The sequence below is a fragment of the Nelumbo lutea genome, chromosome 2, assembly GCF_056320005.1.
Source record: "Nelumbo lutea isolate HS-2025 chromosome 2, American lotus-T2T, whole genome shotgun sequence".
NCBI classification, from domain to species: domain Eukaryota; kingdom Viridiplantae; phylum Streptophyta; class Magnoliopsida; order Proteales; family Nelumbonaceae; genus Nelumbo; species Nelumbo lutea.
The window spans coordinates 110,698,579-110,719,316 of NC_142685.1; the positions used below are offsets into that span (position 1 = coordinate 110,698,579).

General features: G+C 29.5%; 2 non-coding genes across 2 annotated transcripts; both read right to left on the reverse strand.

Annotated features, from left to right (window-relative positions):
- Window positions 1–15,741: 15,741 nt before the first annotated feature.
- TRNAA-AGC (transfer RNA alanine (anticodon AGC)) lies at window positions 15,742–15,814 on the reverse strand. The gene has a single exon. It is a non-coding gene; the product is annotated as a tRNA-Ala (tRNA).
- Window positions 15,815–19,977: 4,163 nt separating this feature from the next.
- On the reverse strand, window positions 19,978–20,050 carry TRNAA-UGC (transfer RNA alanine (anticodon UGC)). The gene has a single exon. It is a non-coding gene; the product is annotated as a tRNA-Ala (tRNA).
- Between the last annotated feature and the right edge of the window lie 688 nt (window positions 20,051–20,738).

The following is a 20,738-nucleotide window of genomic DNA, read 5'->3' on the forward strand; positions in this document are numbered from 1 at the left end:
ATTAAATATGAAAGAAAATAAGAAATGCCTGAAAACATCAAAATACTCTAAAATATATTGATGGCTTATGAGAATAAAAGTAATTTGGAGATGCGGGGTATCAAATCCCTTACCTCTCGCATGCAAAGTGAGCACTCTACCATTTGAGCTACATCCCCATTTGATTATTATAATAGTAAATGTTGTAAGACATTAAAAAGAATAAATAAAAATCAAAGAAAATAAAAAATTCCAGAAAATATCAAAACACCCTAAAATATATTAGCGAGTTCTAAGGATAACAATAAGTTGGAGATGCGGGGTATCGAACCATGTACCTCTCACATGCTAAGCGAGCCCTCTTCCATTTGAGCTACATCCCCATTTGTTAATTAAGATAGTAATTGTTGTAATAAATTACACTTAAAAATTAAAAATAATAATCAAATATATTGGTGAGTTGTGAGGATTAAAATAATTTGGAAATGCGGTGTATTGATCCCCCTACCTCTTGCATGCAAAGCAAGCGCTTTAACATTTGAGCATAATCCCCATTTGTTCATTATGATAATAATCGTTATAATAAACTAAACAAAAAAATTTTAAAATAAGAAATAAAAATGATAGAAAATTAGAATTTCCTGAAAACATCAAAACACACTAAAATATATTGGTCAGTTGTGAAGATAAAAACAATTTGGAGATGCGGTTTATCCATCCCGGTACCTCTTGTTGGCAAAGCAAGCAGTCTACCGTTTGAGCTACACCCCCGTTTGTTAATTATGATTGTAATTGTATTAATAAATCAAAATGAAAAATTAAAAATAATAAATGAATATGAAAGAAAATAAGAAATTCCTAAAAAGATCAAAACACCTAAAAATATATTGTTGAGTTTTCAGGATAAAAATAATTTGGAAATGTGGTTTATCGAACCCCATACTTCTAACATGCAAAGCGAGCCCTCTTCTATTTTTTCTAAATCCCCATTTGTTAGTTATGATAGTCGTTGTTGTATAGTTTAAAAACACCCTAAAATATATTGGTGTGTTGTGGGGATAAAAATAATTTGGAAATGCAATGTATCGATCCACATACCCCTTGGATGCAAAGTAAGCGCTTTACCGTTCGATTAAATCCCCAGCTGTTAATTACGAAAGTAATTGATGTAATAAATTAAAATAAAAATTAAAAACATTAAAGAACATAATAAATTCCAGAAAAGTTCAACACACCTTAACATATATTGGTGAATTGTGAAGATAAAAAAAATTTGGAGATGCGGAGTATCAGTTGCTGTACCTCTCGCATGCATAGCAAGCATTCTACCATTTGAGCTACATCCCCATTTGTTAAAAATGAGAGTAATTGTTGTAATAAGTAAAAAAATACTAAATACATATGAAAGAAAATAAGAAATTCCTGAAAAGGTCAAAACACCCTAAAATATATTGATGTCTTATGAGGATAAAAATAATTTAGAAATGCGGGGTATCGAACCCCATACCGTTAACATCCAAAGCGGGCACTCTACGGTTTGTGCCACCTACCCATTTGTTATCTATGATAATAATTGTTGCAATACAATAAAATTAAAAATTAAAAATAATAAATAAATATGAATGAAAATAAGAAATTCTTGTAAATTATTAAAACACCCTAAATATTATTGCTGAGTTGTGAGGTAAAAATATTTTAGAGATGCGGGGTATTGAAGCTCGTACATCTCGCATGCTAAGCGAGCACTCTACCATTTCAGCTACATCCCCATTTGTTAATTAAGATAGTAATTGTGGTAAAATATTAAAATTTGATAAATTCAAAATAATAAATATAAATGAAAGAAAATAGGAAATTCCTGAAAATATCAAATCACCCTAAAACATATTGTTCATTTGTGAGGATAAAAATAATTTGGAGATGCGGTATACCGAAAGCCATACCTCTCGCATGCAAAACAAGCGATCTACCATTTAAGCAACTTCCTCATTTGTTAATTATGATAGTAACTGTTATAATAAATTAAAACTAAAAAATTAAAAATAATAAAGAAAACTCGAAGAAAATAAGAAATTCTTAAGAAGATCAAAACACTCCAAAATATATTGGTGAGTTGGGAGGATAAAAATAACTTTGAGATGCGGGGTATCATAGATCGAAACTCTCGCATGCAAAGCGAGCAGTCTACTATATGAGCAGCGTCCCCATTTCTTAATTATGATAGAGATATTTATAATAAATTAAAATTAAAAAATAATAAATAATAAATAACAAACAAAAATGAAAGAAAATAATAAATTCCCCAAAAGATCAAAACACCCTAAAACATATTGGTGAGTAGAGAGTATAAAAATAATTTTCAAATGGGGGGTAACGAACCTCGAACATTTTGCATGCAAAGCAAGAGCTCTACTATTGGATGTACGTCCCCAATCGTTAATTATGATACTAATTTTTGTAATAAGTTAAAATTAGAAATTAAAAATAATAAATGAATAAGAAAGAAAATAAGAAATTCCTGGAAAGATCCAAACACCATAAAATATATTGGTGAGTTGTGAGGCCAAAAATGATTTGGAAATGCATGTATTGAACCACGTACCTCTAACAAGCAAAGCAAGCAATCTACCATTTGTTCTACATCCCCGTTTCTTAACTACGATAGTAATCGTTATAATAAATTAAAGCTAAAAAATAAAAAATAAAAATGAAAGAAAAGAAGAAATTTCCAGTAAAGATGAAAATACTCTAAAATATATTGGTGAATTGTGAGGATAAAAATAATTTAGAAATGCGGTGTATCGAGCCTCATACCTCTTGCAATCAAAGCAAGCACTCTACCGTTTCAGCTACGCCCCCATTTGTTAATTATGATGGTAATTGTTGAAATAAATTAAACCAAAAAAAATTAAAATAATAAATGTATATGAAAAATAATAATAAATTCCGGAAAAGATCAAAACACCTTAAAACATATTGGTGAGTTGTGAAGATAAAAATAATTTAGAGATATGGGGTATCGATCCCCGTACCTCTTGCAGGTAGAGCGAGCACTCCTCCATTTGAGCAAAATGCCCATTTGCTAATTGTGATAAAAATTGTTGTAATAAATTAAAAATAATAATTAAATATGAAATAAAATAAGAAATGCCTGAAAACATCAAAATACTCCAAAATAAATTGATGGCTTATGAGAATAAAAGTAATTTGGAGATGCGGGGTATCGAATCCCTTACCTCTCGCATGCAAAGCGAGCGCTCTACCATTTGAGCTACATCCCCATTTCATTATTATAATAGTAAATGTTGTAAAACATTAAAAAGAATAAATAAAAATCAAAGAAAATAAAAAATTCCAGAAAATATCAAAACACCAAAAAATATATTAGCGAGTTCTAAGGATAACAATAAGTTGGAGATGCAGGGTATCGAACCACGTACCTCTCGCATGCTAAGCGAGCACTCTTCCATTTGAGCTACATCCCCATTTGTTAATTAAGATAGTAATTGTTGTAATAAATTACACTTAAAAATTAAAAATAATAATAAAACATTCTCTTGATTTGTGAGGATAAAAATAATTTGGAAATGCGGTGTATTGATCCCCCTACCTCTTGCATGCAAAGCAAGCGCTCTAACATTTGAGCATAATCCCCATTTGTTCATTATGATAATAATCGTTATAATAAACTAAACCAGAAAATTTTAAAATAAGAAATAAAAATGATAGAAAATTAAAATTTCCTAAAAACATCAAAACACCCTAAAATATATTGGTTAGTTGTGAAGATAAAAACAATTTGGAGATGCGGTTTATCCATCCCCGTACCTCTTCTTGGCAAAGCAGGCTGTCTACCGTTTGAGCTACGCCCCCATTTGTTAATTATGATTGTAATTGTATTAATAAATCAAAATGAAAATTTAAAAATAATAAATGAATATGAAAGAAAATAAGAAATTCTTAAAAAGATCAAATCACCTTAAAATATATTGTTGAGTTATCAGGATAAAAATAATTTGGAAATGCGGTTTATCGAACCCCATACTTCTAACATGCAAAGCGAGCCCTCTTCTGTTTTTGCTACATCCCCATTTGTTAGTTATGATAGTTGCTGTTGTAATACAAAAAATTAAAAATTAAAAATAATATATAACAACGAAAATAATAAGATATTCTTGTATAGTTTAAAAACACCCTAAAATATATTGGTGAGTTGGGGGGATAAAAATAATTTGGAAATGCAATGTATCGATCCACGTACCCCTTGGATGCAAAGTAAGCGCTTTACCGTTCGAGTTAAATCCACAGCTGTTAATTACGAAAGTAATTGATGTAATAAATTAAAATTAAAATTGAAAATATTAAATAAATATTAAAGAAAATAAGAAATTCCAGAAAAGTTCAACACACCTTAACATATATTGGTGAATTGTGAAGATAAAAACAATTTGGAGATGCGGTATACCGAAAGCCATACCTCTCACATGCAAAACAAGCGATCTACCATTTAAGCAACTCCAAAATATATTTGTGAGTTGGGAGGATAAAAATAACTTTGAGATGCGGGGTATCATAGATCAAAACTCTCGCATGCAAAGTGAGCAGAATGAAAGAAAATAATAAATTCCCCAAAAGATCTAAACACCCTAAAACATATTGTTGAGTAGAGAGTATAAAAATAAATTTCAAATGGTGGGTAACGAACCTCGAACATCTTGCATGCAAAGCAAGAGCTCTACTATTGGAGGTACGTCCACAATCATTAATTATGATAGTAACTTTTGTAATAAGTTAAAATTAGAAATTAAAAATAATAAATGAATAAGAAAGAAAATAAGAAATTTCTAGAAAGATCGAAACACCATAAAATATATTGGCTAGTTGTGAGGAGAAAAATGAATTGGAAATGCATGTATCGAACCACATACCTCTAACAAGCAATGCGAGCAATCTACCATTTGTTCTACATCCACATTTCTTAACTACGATAGTAATCGTTATAATAAATTAAAACTAAAAAAATTAAAAATAAAAATGAAAGAAAAGAAAAAATTTACAGAAAAGATGAAAATACTCTAAAAAATATTGGTGAATTGTGAGGATAAAAATAATTTAGAAATGCGGTGTATCGAGCCTCATACCTCTGGCAAGCAAAGCAAGCACTCTACCGTTTCAGCTACATCCCCATTTGTTAATTATGATGGTAATTGTTTAAATAAATTAAACCAAAAAAAAAATAAAATAATAAATGTATATGAAAAATTAATAAATTCCGGTAAAGATATGGGGTATCAATCCCCGTACCTCTTGAATGTAGAGCGAGCACTCCTCCATTTGAGCAAAATGCCCATTTGCTAATTGTGATAAAAATTGTTGTAATAAATTAAAAATAATAATTAAATATGAAAGAAAATAAGAAATGCCTGAAAACATCAAAATACTCCAAAATATATTGATGGCTTATGAGAATAAAAGTAATTTGGAGATGCGGGGTATCGAATCACTTACCTCTCGCATACAAAGCAAGCGCTCTACCATTTGAGCTACATCCCCATTCGATTATTATAATAGTAAATGTTGTAAAACATTAAAAAGAATAAATAAAAATCAAAGAAAATAAAAAATTCCAGAAAATATCAAAACACCCTAAAATATATGTGCGAGTTCTAAGGATAATAATAAGTTGGAGATGCAGGGTATTGAACCATGTACCTCTCACATGCTAAGCGAGCAATCTTCCATTTGAGCTACATCCCCATTTGTTAATTAAGATAGTAATTGTTGTAATAAATTACACTTAAAAATTAAAAATAATAACAAAATATATTGGTGAGTTGCGAGGATAAAAATAATTTGGAAATGCGGTGTATTGATCCCCCTACCTCTTGCATGCAAAGCAAGCGCTCTAACGTTTGAGCATAATCCCCATTTGTTCATTATGATAATAATCGTTATAAGAAACTAAACCCAAAAATTTTAAAATAAGAAATAAAAATGATAGAAAATTAGAATTTCCTGAAAACATCAAAACACCCTAAAATATATTGGTCAGTTGGGAAGATAAAAACAATTTGGAGATGCGGTTTATCCATCCCCGTACCTCTTGTTGGCAAAGCAAGTGTTCTACCGTTTGAGCTAGGCCCCCGTTTGTTAATTATGATTGTAATTGTATTAATAAATCAAAATGAAAAATTAAAAATAATAAATGAATATGAAAGAAAATAAGAAATTCCTAAAAAGATCAAAACACCTTAAAATATATTGTTGAGTTTTCAGGATAAAAATAATTTGGAAATGCGGTTTATCGAACCCAATACTTCTAACATGCAAAGCGAGCCCTCTTCTGTTTTTGCTACATCCCCATTTGTTAGTTATGATAGTCGCTGTTGTAATACAAAAAATTAAAAATTAAAGATAATAAATAACAACGAAAAAAATAAGATATTCTCGTATAGTTTAAAAACACCCTAAAATATATTGGTGTGTTGTGGGGATAAAAATAATTTGGAAATGCAATGTATCGATCCACGTACCCCTTGGATGCAAAGTAAGCGCTTTACCGTTCGAGTTAAATCCCCAGCTGTTAATTACGAAAGTAATTGATGTAATAAATTAAAATAAAAATTGAAAATATTAAATAATTATTAAAGAAAATAAGAAATTCCAGAAAAGTTCAACACACCTTAACATATATTGGTGAATTGTGAAGATAAAAACAATTTGGAGATGCGGAGTATCAGTTGCGGTACCTCCCGCATGCATAGCAAGCATTCTACCATTTGAGCTACATCCCCATTTGTTAAAAATGAGAGTAATTGTTGTAATAAGTAAAAAAATACAAAATACATATGATAGAAAATAAGAAATTCCTGAAAAGGTCAAAACACTCTAAAATATATTGATGTTTTGTGAGGATAAAAATAATTTAGAAATGCGGGGTATCGAACCCTGTACCATTAACATTTAAAGCGGGCGCTCTACGGTTTGTGCTACATACCCATTTGTTATCTATGATAATAATTGTTGCAATACAATAAAATAAAAAATTAAAAATAATAAATAAATATGAAAGAAAATAAGAAATTCTTGAAAATTATTAAAACACCCTTAATTTTATTGCTGAGTTGTGAGGTAAAAATATTTTAGAGATGCGGGGTATTGAAGCTCGTACATCTTGCATGCTAAGCGAGCACTCTACCATTTCAGCTACATCCCCATTTGTTAATTAAGATAGTAATTGTTGCAAAATATTAAAATTTGATAAATTCAAAATAATAAATAAAAATGAAAAAAAATAAGAAATTCCTGAAAATATCATATCACCCTAAAACATATTGTTCATTTGTGAAGATAAAAATAATTTGGAGATGTGGTATACCGAAACCCATACCTCTCGCATGCAAAACAAGCGATCTACCATTTAAGCAACTTCCCCATTTGTTAATTATGATAGTAACTGTTATAATAAATTAAAACTAAAAAATTAAAAATAATAAAGAAAACTCGAAGAAAATAAGAAATTCTTAAGAAGATCAAAACACTCCAAAATATATTGGTGAGTTGGGAGGATAAAAATAACATTGAGATGCGGGGTATCATAGATCGAAACTCTCGCATGCAAAGCGAGCAGTCTACTATATGAGCAGCGTCCCCATTCCTTAATTATGATAGTGATATTTATTATAAATTAAAATTAAAAATTAAAAAATAATAAATAACAAATAAAAATGAAAGAAAATAATAAATTCCCCAAAAGATCTAAACACCCTAAAACATATTGTTGAGTAGAGAGTATAAAAATAATTTTCAAATGGGGGGTAATGAACCTCGAACATCTTGCATGCAAAGCAAGAGCTCTACTATTGGAGGTACGTCCCCAATCGTTAATTATGATAGTAACTTTTGTAATAAGTTAAAATTAGAAATTAAAAATAATAAATGAATAAGAAAGAAAATAAGAAATTTCTAGAAAGATCGAAACACCATAAAATATATTGGCTAGTTGTGAGGAGAAAAATGAGTTGGAAATGCATGTATCGAACCACGTACCTCTAACAAGCAATGTGTGCAATCTACCATTTGTTCTACATCCCCATTTCTTAACAACGATAGTAATCGTTATAATAAATTAAACCTAAAAAAATAAAAATGAAAGAAAAGAAGAAATTTACAGAAAAATGAAAATACTCTAAAATAAATTGGTGAATTGTGAGGATAAAAATAATTTAGAAATGCGGTGTATCGAGCCTCATACCTCTTGCAAGCAAAGCAAGCACTCTACCGTTTCAGCTACATCCCCATTTGTTAATTATGATGGTAATTGTTTAAATAAATTAAACCAAAAAAAAATTGAAATAATAAATGTATATGAAAAATTAATAAATTCCGGAAAAGATCAATACGCCTTAAAACATATTGGTGAGTTGTGAAGATAAAAATAATTTAGAGATATGGGGTATCGATCCCCGTACCTCTTGAATGTAGAGCGAGCACTCCTCCATTTGAGCAAAATGCCCATTTGCTAATTGTGATAAAAATTGTTGTAATAAATTAAAAATAATAATTAAATATGAAAGAAAATAAGAAATGCCTGAAAACATCAAAATACTCCAAAATATATTGATGGCTTATGAGAATAAAAGTAATTTGGATATGCGGGGTATCGAATCCCTTACCTCTCGCATGCAAAGCGAGCGCTCTACCATTTGAGCTACATTCCCATTCGATTATTATAATAGTAAATGTTGTAAAACATTAAAAAGAATAAATAAAAATCAAAGAAAATAAAAAATTCCAGAAAATATCAAAACACCCTAAAATATATTAGGGAGTTCTAAGGATAACAATAAGATGGAGATGCGGGGTATCGAACCACGTACCTCTCGCATGCTAAGCGAGCACTCTTCCATTTGTGCTACATCCCCATTTGTTAATTAAGATAGTAATTGTTGTAATAAATTACACCTAAAAATTAAAAATAATAATCAAATATATTGGTGAGTTGTGAGGATAAAAATAATTTGGAAATGCGGTGTATTGATCCCCATACCTCTTGCATGCAAAGCAAGCAATCTAACGTTTGAGCTTAATCCCCATTTGTTCATTACGATAATAATCGTTATAATAAACTAAACCAAAAAATTTTCAAATAAGAAATACAAATGATAGAAAATTAGAATTTCCTGAAAACAACAAAACACCCTAAAATATATTGGTCAGTTGTGAAGATAAAAACAATTTGGAGATGAGGTTTATCCATCCCCGTACCTCTTGTTGGCAAAGCAAGCGCTCTACTGTTTGAGCTACGCCCCCGTTTTTTAATTATGATTGTAATTATATTAATAAATCAAAATGAAAAATTAAAAATAATAAATGAATATGAAAGAAAATAAGGAATTCCTAAAAAGATCAAAACACCATAAAATTTATTGGTGAGTTGTCAGGATAAAAATAATTTGGAAATGCGGTTTATCGAACCCCATACTTCTAACATGCAAAGCGAGCCCTCTTCTGTTTTTGCTACATCCCCATTTGTTAGTTATGATAGTTGCTGTTGTAATACAAAAAATTAAAAATTAAAAATAATAAATAACAACGAAAAAAATAAGATATTCTTGTAAAGTTTAAAAACACCCTAAAATATATTGGTGAGTTGTGAATATAAAAATAATTTGGAAATGCAATGAATCGATCCACGTACCCCTTGGATGCAAAGTAAGTGCTTTACCCTTCGAGTTAAATCCCCAGCTGTTAATTACGAAAGTAAATGATGTAATAAATTAAAATAAAAATTAAAAGTAATAAATAAATATTAAAGAAAATAAGAAATTCCAGAAATGTTCAACACACCTTAACATATATTGGTGAATTGTGAAGATAAAAACAATTTGGAGATGCGGAGTATCAGTTGCTGTACCTCTCGCATGCATGGCAAGCATTCTACCGTTTGAGCTACATCCCCATTTGTTAAAAATGAGAGTAATTGTTGTAATAAGTAAAAAAATACTAAATACATATAAAAGAAAATAAGAAATTCCTGAAAAGGTCAAAACACCCTGAATATATTGATGTGTTGTGAGGATAAAAATAATTTAGAAATGTGGGGTATCGAACCCCGTACCATTAACATGCAAAGCGGGCACTCTACGGTTTGTGATACATACCCATTTGTTATCTATGATAATAATTGTTGCAAAACAATAAAATTAAAAATTAAAAATAATAAATAAATATGAAAGAAAATAAGAAATTCTTGAAAAATATTAAAACACCCTAAATTTTATTGCTGAGTTGTGAGGTAAAAATATTTTAGAGATGCGGGGTAATGAAGCTCATACATCTCGCATGCTAAGCGAGCGCTCAACCATTTCAGCTACATCCCCATTTGTTAATTAAAATAGTATTTGTTGTAAAATATTAAAATTTGATAAATTCAAAATAATAAATAAAAATGAAAGAAAATAAGAAATTCCAGAAAATATCAAATCACCCTAAAACATATTGTTCATTTGTGAGGATAAAAATAATTTGGAGATGCGGTATATCGAAACCCATACATCTCGCAAGCAAAACAAGCGCTCTACCATTTTAGCTACTTCCCCATTTGTTAATAATGATAATAACTGTATAATAAATTAAAACTAAAAAATTAAAAATAATAAAGAAATGCATGTATCGAACCACGTACCTCTAACAAGCAAAGTGAGCAATCTACCATTTGTTCTACATCCCCATTTCTTAACTATGATAGTAATCGTTATAAAAAATTAAACCTAAAAATAAAAAAATAAAAATGAAAGAAGAGAAGAAATTTATAGAAAATATCAAAATACTCTAAAATATATTGGTGAATTGTGAGGATAAAAATAATTTGGAAATGCGGTGTATCGAGCATCGTACCTATTGCAAGCAAAGCAAGCACTCTACCGTTTCAGCTACGTCCCCATTTGATAATTATGATGGTAATTGTTGAAATAAATTAAACCAAAAAAATTTTAAAAAAATAAATGTATATGAAAAATAATAATAAATTCCGGAAAAAATCAAAACACCTTAAAACATATTGGTGAGTTGTGAAGATAAAAATAATTTAGAGATATGGGGTATCGATCCCCGTACCTCTTGAATGTAGAGCGAGCACTCCTCCATTTGAGCAAAATGCCCATTTGCTAATTGTGATAAAAATTGTTGTAATAAATTAAAAATAATAATTAAATATGAAAGAAAATAAGAAATGCCTGAAAACATCAAAATACTCCAAAATATATTGATGGCTTACGAGATTAAAAGTAATTTGGAGATGCGGGGTATCGAATCCCTTACCTCTCGCATGCAAAGCGAGCGCTCTACCATTTGAGCTACATCCCCATTTGATTATTTTAAAAGTAAATGTTGTAAGACATTAAAAAGAATAAATAAAAATCAAAGAAAATAAAAAATTCCAGAAAATATCAAAACACCCTAAAATATATTAGCGAGTTCTAAGGATAACAACAAGTTGGAGATGCGGGGTATCGAACCACGTACATCTCGCATGCTAAGCGAGCACTCTTCCATTTGATCTACATCCCCATTTGTTAATTAAGATAGTAATTGTTGTAATGAATTACACTTAAAAATTAAAAATAATAATCAAATATATTGGTGAGTTGTGAGGATAAAAATAATTTGGAAATGCGGTGTATTGATCCCCCTACCTCTTGCATGCAAAGCAGGCACTCTAACGATTGAGCATAATCCCCATTTGTTCATTATGATAATAATCGTTATAATAAACTAAACCAGAAAATTTTAAAATAAGAAATAAAAATAATAGAAAATTAGAATTTACTGAAAACATCAAAACACCCTAAAATATATTAGTCAGTTGTGATGATAAAAACAATTTGGAGATGTGGTTTATCCATCCCCGTACCTCTTGTTGGCAAAGCAAGCGCTCTACCGTTTGAGCTACGCCCCCATTTGTTAATTATGATTGTAATTGTATTAATAAATCAAAATGAAAAATTAAAAATAATAAATGAATATGAAAGAAAATAAGAAATTCCTAAAAAGATCAAAAGACCTTAAAATATATTGGTGGGTTGTCAGGATAAAAATAATTTGGAAATGCGGTTTATCGAACCCCATACTTCTAACATGCAAAGCAAGCCCTCTTCTGTTTTTGCTACATCCCCATTTGTTAGTTATGATAGTTGCTGTTGTAATACAAAAAATAAAAATTAAAAATAATAAATAACAATGAAAAAATTAAGTTATTCTTGTAAAGTTTAAAAACACCCTAAAATATATTGGTGAGTTGTGAGGATAAAAATAATTTGGAAATGCAATGTATCGATCCACGTACCCCTTGGATGCAAAGTAAGTGCTTTACCGTTCGAGTTAAATCCCCAGTTGTTAATTACGAAAGCAATTGATGTAATAAATTAAAATAAAAATTAAAAATATTAAATAAATATTAAAGAAAATAAGAAATTCCAGAAAAGTTCAACACACCTTAACATATACTGGTGAATTGTGAAGATAAAAACAATTTGGAGATGCAGAGTATCAGTTGCTGTACCTCTCGCATGCATAGCAAACATTCTACCGTTTGAGCTACATCCCCATTTGTTAAAAATGAGAGTAATTGTTGTAATAAGTAAAAAAAAAATACTAAATACATATTAAAGAAAATAAGAAATTCCTGAAAAGGTCAAAACACCCTAAAATATATTGATGTCTTGTGAGGATAAAAATAATTTGGAAATGCGGTGTTTCGAGCCTCGTACCTCTTGCAAGCAAAGCAAGCACTCTACCGTTTCAGCTACGTCCCCATTTGTTAATTATGATGCTAATTGTTGAAATAAATTAAACCAAAAAAAATTTAAAATAATAAATGTATATGAAAAATAATAATAAATTCCGGAAAAAATCAAAACACCTTAAAACATATTGGTGAGTTGTGAGGATAAAAATAATTTGGAAATGCGGTGTATTGATCCCCATACCTCTTGCATGCAAAGCAAGCACTCTAACGTTTGAGCTTAATCCCCATTTGTTCATTTTGATAAAAATTGTGATAATAAACTAAACCAAAAAATTTTAAAATAAGAAATAAAAATGATAGAAAATTAGAATTTCCTGAAAATATCAAAACACCCTAAAATATATTGGCCAGTTGTGAAGATAAAAACAATTTGGAGATGCGGTTTATCCTTCCCCGTACCTCTTGTTGGCAAAGCAAGCGCTCTACCGTTTGAGCTACGCCCCCTTATGTTAATTATGATTGTAATTGTATTAATAAATCAAAATGATAAATTAAAAATAATAAATGATTATGAAAGAAAATAAGAAATTCCTAAAAAGATCAAAACACTGTAAAATATATTGGTGAGTTGACAGGATAAAAATAATTTGGAAATGTGGTTTATCGAACCCCATACTTCTAACATGCAAAGCGAGCCCTCTTCTGTTTTTGTTACATCACCATTTGTTTGTTATGATAGTTGCTGTTGTAATACAAAAAATTAAAAATTAAAAATAATAAATAACAATGAAAAAAATAAGATATTCTTGTAAAGTTTAAAAACACCAAAAAATATATTGGTGAGTTGTGGGGATAAAAATAATTTGGAAATGTAATGTATCGATCCACGTACCCCATGGATGCAAAGTAAGCGCTTTACCGTTCAAGTTAAATCCCCAGCTGTTAATTACGAAAGTAATTGATTTAATAAATTAAAATAAAAATTAAAAATAATAAATAAATATTAAAGAAAATAAGTTCCAGAAAAGTTCAACACACCTTAACATATATTGGTGAATTGTGAAGATAAAAACAATTTGGAGATGCGGAGTATCAGTTGGTGTACCTCTCGCATGCATAGCAAGCATTCTACCGTTTGAGCTACATCCCCATTTGTTAAAAATGAGAGTAATTGTTGTAATAAGTAAAAAAATACTAAATACATATGAAAGAAAATAAGAAATTCCTGAAAAGGTCAAAACACCCTAAAATATATTGATATCTTGTGAGGATAAAAATAATTTAAAAATGCGGGGTATCGAACCCCGTACCATTAACATTAAAAGCGGGCACTCTACGGTTTGTGCTATATACCCATTTGTTATCTATGATAATAATTGTTGCAATACAATAAAATTAAAAATTAAAAATAATAAATAAATATGAAAGAAAATAAGAAATTCTTGAAAATTATTAAAACACCCTAAATTTTATTGCTGAGTTGTGAGGTAAAAATATTTTAGAGATGTGGGGTATTGAAGCTCGTACATCTCGCATGCTAAGCGAGCACTCTACCATTTCAGCTACATCCCCATTTGTTAATTAAGATAGTAATTGTTGTAAAATATTAAATTTTGATAAATTCAAAATAATAAAATAAAAATGAAAGAAAATAAGAAATTCCTGAAAATATCAAATCACCCTAAAACATATTGTTCATTTATGAGGATAAAAATAATTTGGAGATGCTGTATATCGAAACCCATACCTCTCGCATGCAAAACAAGTGCTCTACCATTTAAGCTACTTCCCCATTTGTTAATTATGATAGTAACTGTTATAATAAATTAAAACTAAAAAAATTAAAAATAATAAAGAAAACTCGAAGAAAATAAGAAATTCTTAAGAAGATCAAAACACTCAAAAATATATTGGTGAGTTGGGAGGATAAAATTAACTTTGAGATGCAGGGTATCATAGATCGAAACTCTCGCATGCAAAGCGAGCAGTCTACTATATGAGCTGCGTCCCCATTCCTTAATTATGATAGTGATATTTAGAATTAATTAAAATGAAAAATTAAAAATAATAAATAACAAATAAAAATGAAAGAAATTAATAAATTCCCCAAAAGATCTAAACACCCTAAAACATATTGGTGAGTAGAGAGTATAAAAATAATTTTCAAATGGGGGGTAATGAACCTTGAACATCTTGCATGCAAAGCAAGAGCTCTACTATTGGAGGTACGTCCCCAATTGTTAATTATGATAGTAATTTTTGTAATAAGTTAAAATTAGAAATTAAAAATAATAAATGAATAAGAAAGAAAATAAGAAATTCCTGGAAAGATCCAAACACCATAAAATATATTAGCGAGTTGTGAGGACAAAAATGATTTGGAAATGCATGTATCGAACCACGTACCTCTAACAAGCAAAGTGAGCAGTCTACCATTTGTTCTACATCCCCATTTCTTAACTACGATAGTAATCGTTATAAAAAATTAAACGTAAAAAAATAAAAAATAAAAATGAAAGAAGAGAAGAAATTTATAGAAAATATCAAAATACTCTAAAATATATTGGTGAATTGAGAGGATAAAAATAATTTGGAAATGCGGTGTATCGAGCATCGTACCTATTGCAAGCAAAGCAAGCACTCTACCGTTTCAGCTATGTCCCCATTTGTTAATTATGATGGTAATTGTTGAAATAAATTAAACCATAAAAATCTTAAAATAATAAATGTATATGAAAAATAATAATAAATTCTGAAAAAAATCAAAACACCTTAAAACATATTGGTGAGTTGTGAAGATAAAAATAATTTAGAGATATGGAGTATCGATCCCCGTACCTCTTCCAGGTAGAGCGAGAATTCCTCCATTTGACCAACATGCCCATTTGCTAATTTTGATAAAAATTGTTGTAATAAATTAAAAATCATAATTAAACATGAAAGAAAATAAGAAATGCCTGAAAATATCAAAATACCCTAAAATATATAGTTGACTTATGAGGATAAAAGTAATTTGGAGATGCAGGGTATCGAACCCCGTACCTCTCGCATGCTAAGCGAGCGCTCTACCATTTGAGCTACATCCCCATTTGATTATTATAATAGTAAATGTTGTAAGACAATAAAAAGAATAAATAAAAATCAAAGAAAATAAAAAATTCTAGAAAAGATCAAAACACCCTAAAATATATTAGCAAGTTGTGTGGATAACAATAAGTAGGAGACGCGGGGTACCGAACCCCGTACCACTCGCATGCTAAGCGAGCACTCTTTCATTTGAGCTACATCCCCATTTGTTAATTAAGATAGTAATTGTTGTAATAAACTACACCTAATTAAGATAATTTGGAAATTAATATTAAAAAATAACGTTTGTGCATCATCCCCATTTGTTCATTATGATAATAATCGTTATAATAAACTAAACCGAAAAAATTTAAAATAATAAATAAAAATGATAGAAAATTAGAATTTCCTGAAAATTTCAAAACACCCTAAAATATATTGGTCAGTTGTGAAGATAAAAACATTTTGGAGATGCGGTTTATCCATCCCCGTACCTCTTGCTTGAAAGCAAGCGCTCTACCTTTTGAGCTACGCCCCCGTTTGTTAATTATGATTGTAATTGTTTTAGTAAATTAAAAAGAAAAAATAAAAATAATAAATGAATATGAAAGAAAATAAGAAATTCCTAAAAAGATCAAAATACCTTAAAATATATTGGTGAGTTGTCAGGATGAAAATAATTTGGAAATGCGGTTATCGAACCCCATACTTCTAACAAGCAAAGCGAGGCCTCTTCTATATTTGCTACATCCCCATTTGTTAGTTATGTTAGTTGCTGTTGTAATAAAAAAAATTAAAAATTAAAAATAAGAAATAAAAACGAAACAAAAGAAGATATTCTTGTAAAGTTTAAAAACACACTAAAATAGATTGGTGATTTGTGAGGATAAAAATAATTTGGAAATGCAATGTATCGATCCACATACCCCTTGAATGCAAAGTAAGTGCTTTACGGTTCGAGCTACATCCCCAGTGGTTAATTACGAAAGTAATTGTTGTAATAAATTAAAATTAAAAATTTAAATTAATAAATAAATATTAAAAAAATAAGAAATTCTAGGAAAGTTCAACACACCTAAACATATATTGGTGAATTGTGAAGATAAAAACAATTTGGAGATGCGGAGTATCGGTTGATGTACCTTTCGCATGCATAGCAAGCATTCTACCGTTAGAGCTACATCCCCATTTGTTAATAATGAGAATAATTGTTTTAATAAGTAAAAAAATAATAAATACATAAGAAAGAAAATAAGAAATTCCAGAAAAGGTCAAAACACCATGAAATATATTGATGTGTTGTGAAGATAAAAATAATTTAGAAATGCAGGGTATCGAACCCCGTACCACTAACATGCAAAGCGGGCACTCTACGGTTCGTGCTACATACCCATTTGTTATCTATGATAATAATTGTTGCAATACAATAAAATTAGAAATTAAAAATAATAAATAAATATGAAAGAAAATAGAAATTCTTGAAAATTATTAAAACACCCTAAAATATATTAGCGAGTTCTGAGGATAAGAATAAGTTGGAGATGTGGGGTATCGAACCCCGTACCTCTCGCATGCTAAGCGAGCGCTCTACCATTTGAGCTACTTCCCGATTCGTTAATTATGATAGTAACTGTTATAATAATTTATAACTAAAAAATTAAAAATAACAAAGAAAAATCAAAGAAAATAAGAAATTCTTAAGAAGATAAAATACTCAAAAATATATTAGTGAGTTGGGAGGATTAAATTAACTTTGAGATGCGGGGTATCGAAGATCGAAACTCTCGCATGCAAAGCGAGCAGTCTACTATTTGAGCTACGTCCCCATTCCTTAATTATGATAGTGATATTTATAATAAATTAATATTAAAAAATAACAAATAAAAATAAAGGAAAATAATAAATTCCCCAAAAGATCAAAACACCCTAAAACATATTGGTGTGTTGAGAGTATAAAAATAATTTTCCGATGGGGGGTAATGAACCTCGAACCTCTTGCATGCAAAGCATTAGCTCTACTATTTGAGCTACGTCCCCAATCGTTATTTATGATTGTAATTTTTGCAATAAGTTAAAATTAGAAATTAAAAATAATAAATGAATAAGAAAGAAAATAAGAAATTCCTGAAAACATCAAAACACCATAAAATATATTGGTGAGTTGTGAGGACAAAAATGATTTGGTAATGCATATATCGAACCATGTACCTCTATCAAGCAAAGCGAGCAATCTACCATTTGTGCTACATCCCCATTTCTTAACAATGATAGTAATCGTTATAATAAATTAAACCTAAAAAAATTAAAAAATAAAAATGAAAGAAAATAGGAAATTTCTAGAAAAGATCATAATACTCTAAAATATATTGGTGAATTGTGAGGATAGAAATAATTAGGAAATGCGGTGTATCGAGCCTCGTACCTCTTGGAAGCAAAGCCAGTACTCTACAGTATATTAGCGAGTTGTGAGGATAAAAATAATTTAGAAATGCAGGGTATCGAACCCCGTACCAATAACATGCAAAAGGGGCACTCTTCGGATCGTGCTACATACCCATTTGTTATCTATGATAATAATTGTTGCAATACAATAAAATTAGAAATTAAAAATAATAAATAATATGAAAAAAAATAAATTCTTGAAAATTATTAAAACACCCTAAATTTTATTGCTGAGTTGTGAGGTAAAAATATTTTAGAGATGCGGGGTATTCAAGATCGTACATCTCGCATGCTAAGCGAGCGCTCTACCATTTCAGCTACATCACCATTTGTTAATTAAGATAGTAATTGTTGTAATATATTAAAATTTGATAATTCAAAATAATAAATAAAAATGGAAGAAAATAATAAATTCCTGAAAATATCAAATCACCCTAAAATATATTGTTCATTTGTGAGGATTAAAATAATTTGGAGATGCGGTGTACCGAAACCCATACCTCACGCATGCAAAACAAGTGCTGTACCATTTAAGCTACTTCCCCATTTGTTAATTATGTGAGTAACAGTTATAATAAATTAAAACTAAAAAAATAAAAATAACAAAGAAAAATCAAAGAAAATAAGAAATTCTTAAAAAGATCAAAAAACTCTAAAATATATTGGTGAGTTGGGAGGATAAAATTAACTTTGAGATGCAAGGTATCGAAGATCGAAACTTTCGCATGCAAAGCGAGCATTCTACTATTTGAGCTACGTCCCCATTCCTTAATTATGATAGTGATATTTATAATAAATTAATATTAAAAAATAACAAATAAAAATAAAGGAAAATAATAAATTCCACAAAAGATCAAAACACCCTAAAACATATTGGTGAGTTGAGAGTATAAAAATAATTTTCAGATGGGGGGTAACGAACCTCGAACCTCTTGGATGCAAAGCAAGAGCTCTACTATTTGAGCTACGTCCCCAATCGTTATTTATGATTGTAATTTTTGTAATAAATTAAAATTAAAAATTAAAAATATTAAATGAATAAGAAAGAAAATAAGAAATTCCTGAAAACATCAAAACACCATAAAATATATTGGCGAGTTGTGAGGACAAAAATGATATGGAAATGCATATATAAAACCACGTACCTCTATCAAGCAAAGCGAGCAATCTACCATTTGTGCTACATCCCCATTTCTTAACTATGATAGTAATCGTTATAATAAATTAAACCTAAAAAAAAAATGAAAGAAAAGAAGAAATTTCTAGAAAAGATCAAAATACTCTAAAATATATTGGTGAATTGTGAGGATAAAAATAATTTGGAAATGCGGTGTATCGAGCCTCGTACCTCTTGCAAGCAAAGCAAGCATTCTACCGTTTCAGCTACGTCCCCATTTGTTAATTATGATGGTAATTGATGTAATAAATTAAACAAAAAAAAATTAAAATAATAAATGTATATGAAAAAAAATAATAAATTCCGGAAAAGATCAAAACACCTTAAAACATATTGGTGAGTTGTGAAGATAAAAATAATTTAGAGATATGGGGTATCGATCCCCGTACCTCTTGCATGTAGAGCGAGCATTCCTCCATTTGAGCAACATGCCCATTTGCTAATTCTGATAAAAATTGTTGTCATAAATTATAAATAATAATTAAAAATGAAAGAAAATAAGAAATGCCTGAAAATATCAAAATACCCTAAAATATATAGTTGACTTATGAGGATAAAAGTAATTTGGAGATGCGGGGTATCGAACCCCGTACCTCTCGCATGCAAAGCAAGCGCTCTACCATTTGAGCTACATCCCCATTTGATTATTATAATAGTAAATGTTGTAAGACATTAAAAAGAATAAATAAAAATCAAAGAAAATAAAAAATTATAGAAAAGATCAAAACAACCTAAAATATATTAGCGAGTTCTGAGGATAGCAATAAGTTGGAGATGCAGGGTAGCAATCCCCGTACCTCTCGCATGCTTAGCGAGCACTCTTCCATTTGAGCTACATCCCCATTTGTTAATTATTATAGTAATTGTTGTAATAAATTACACTTAAAAATTAAAAATAATAATCAAATATATTGGTGAGTTGTGAGGATAAAAATAAATTGGAAATGCGGGGTATCGATCCCCGTACCTCTTGCATGCAAAGCAAGCGCTCTAACGTTTGAGCAACATCCCCATTTGTTCATTATGATAATAATCGTTATAATAAACTAAACCGAAAAATTTTAAAAGAATAAATAAAAATGATAGAAAATTAGAATTTCCTGAAAACATCATAACACCCTGAAATATATTGGTCAGTTGTGAGGATAAAAACAATTTGGAGATGTAGTTTATCCATCCCCGTACCTCTTGCTTGCAAAGCAAGCGCTCTACCGTTTGAGCTATGCCCCCCGTTTGTTAATTATGATTGTAATTGTATTAATAAATTAAAATTAAAAATTAAAAATAATAAATGAATATGAAAGAAAATAAGAAATTCCTAAAAAA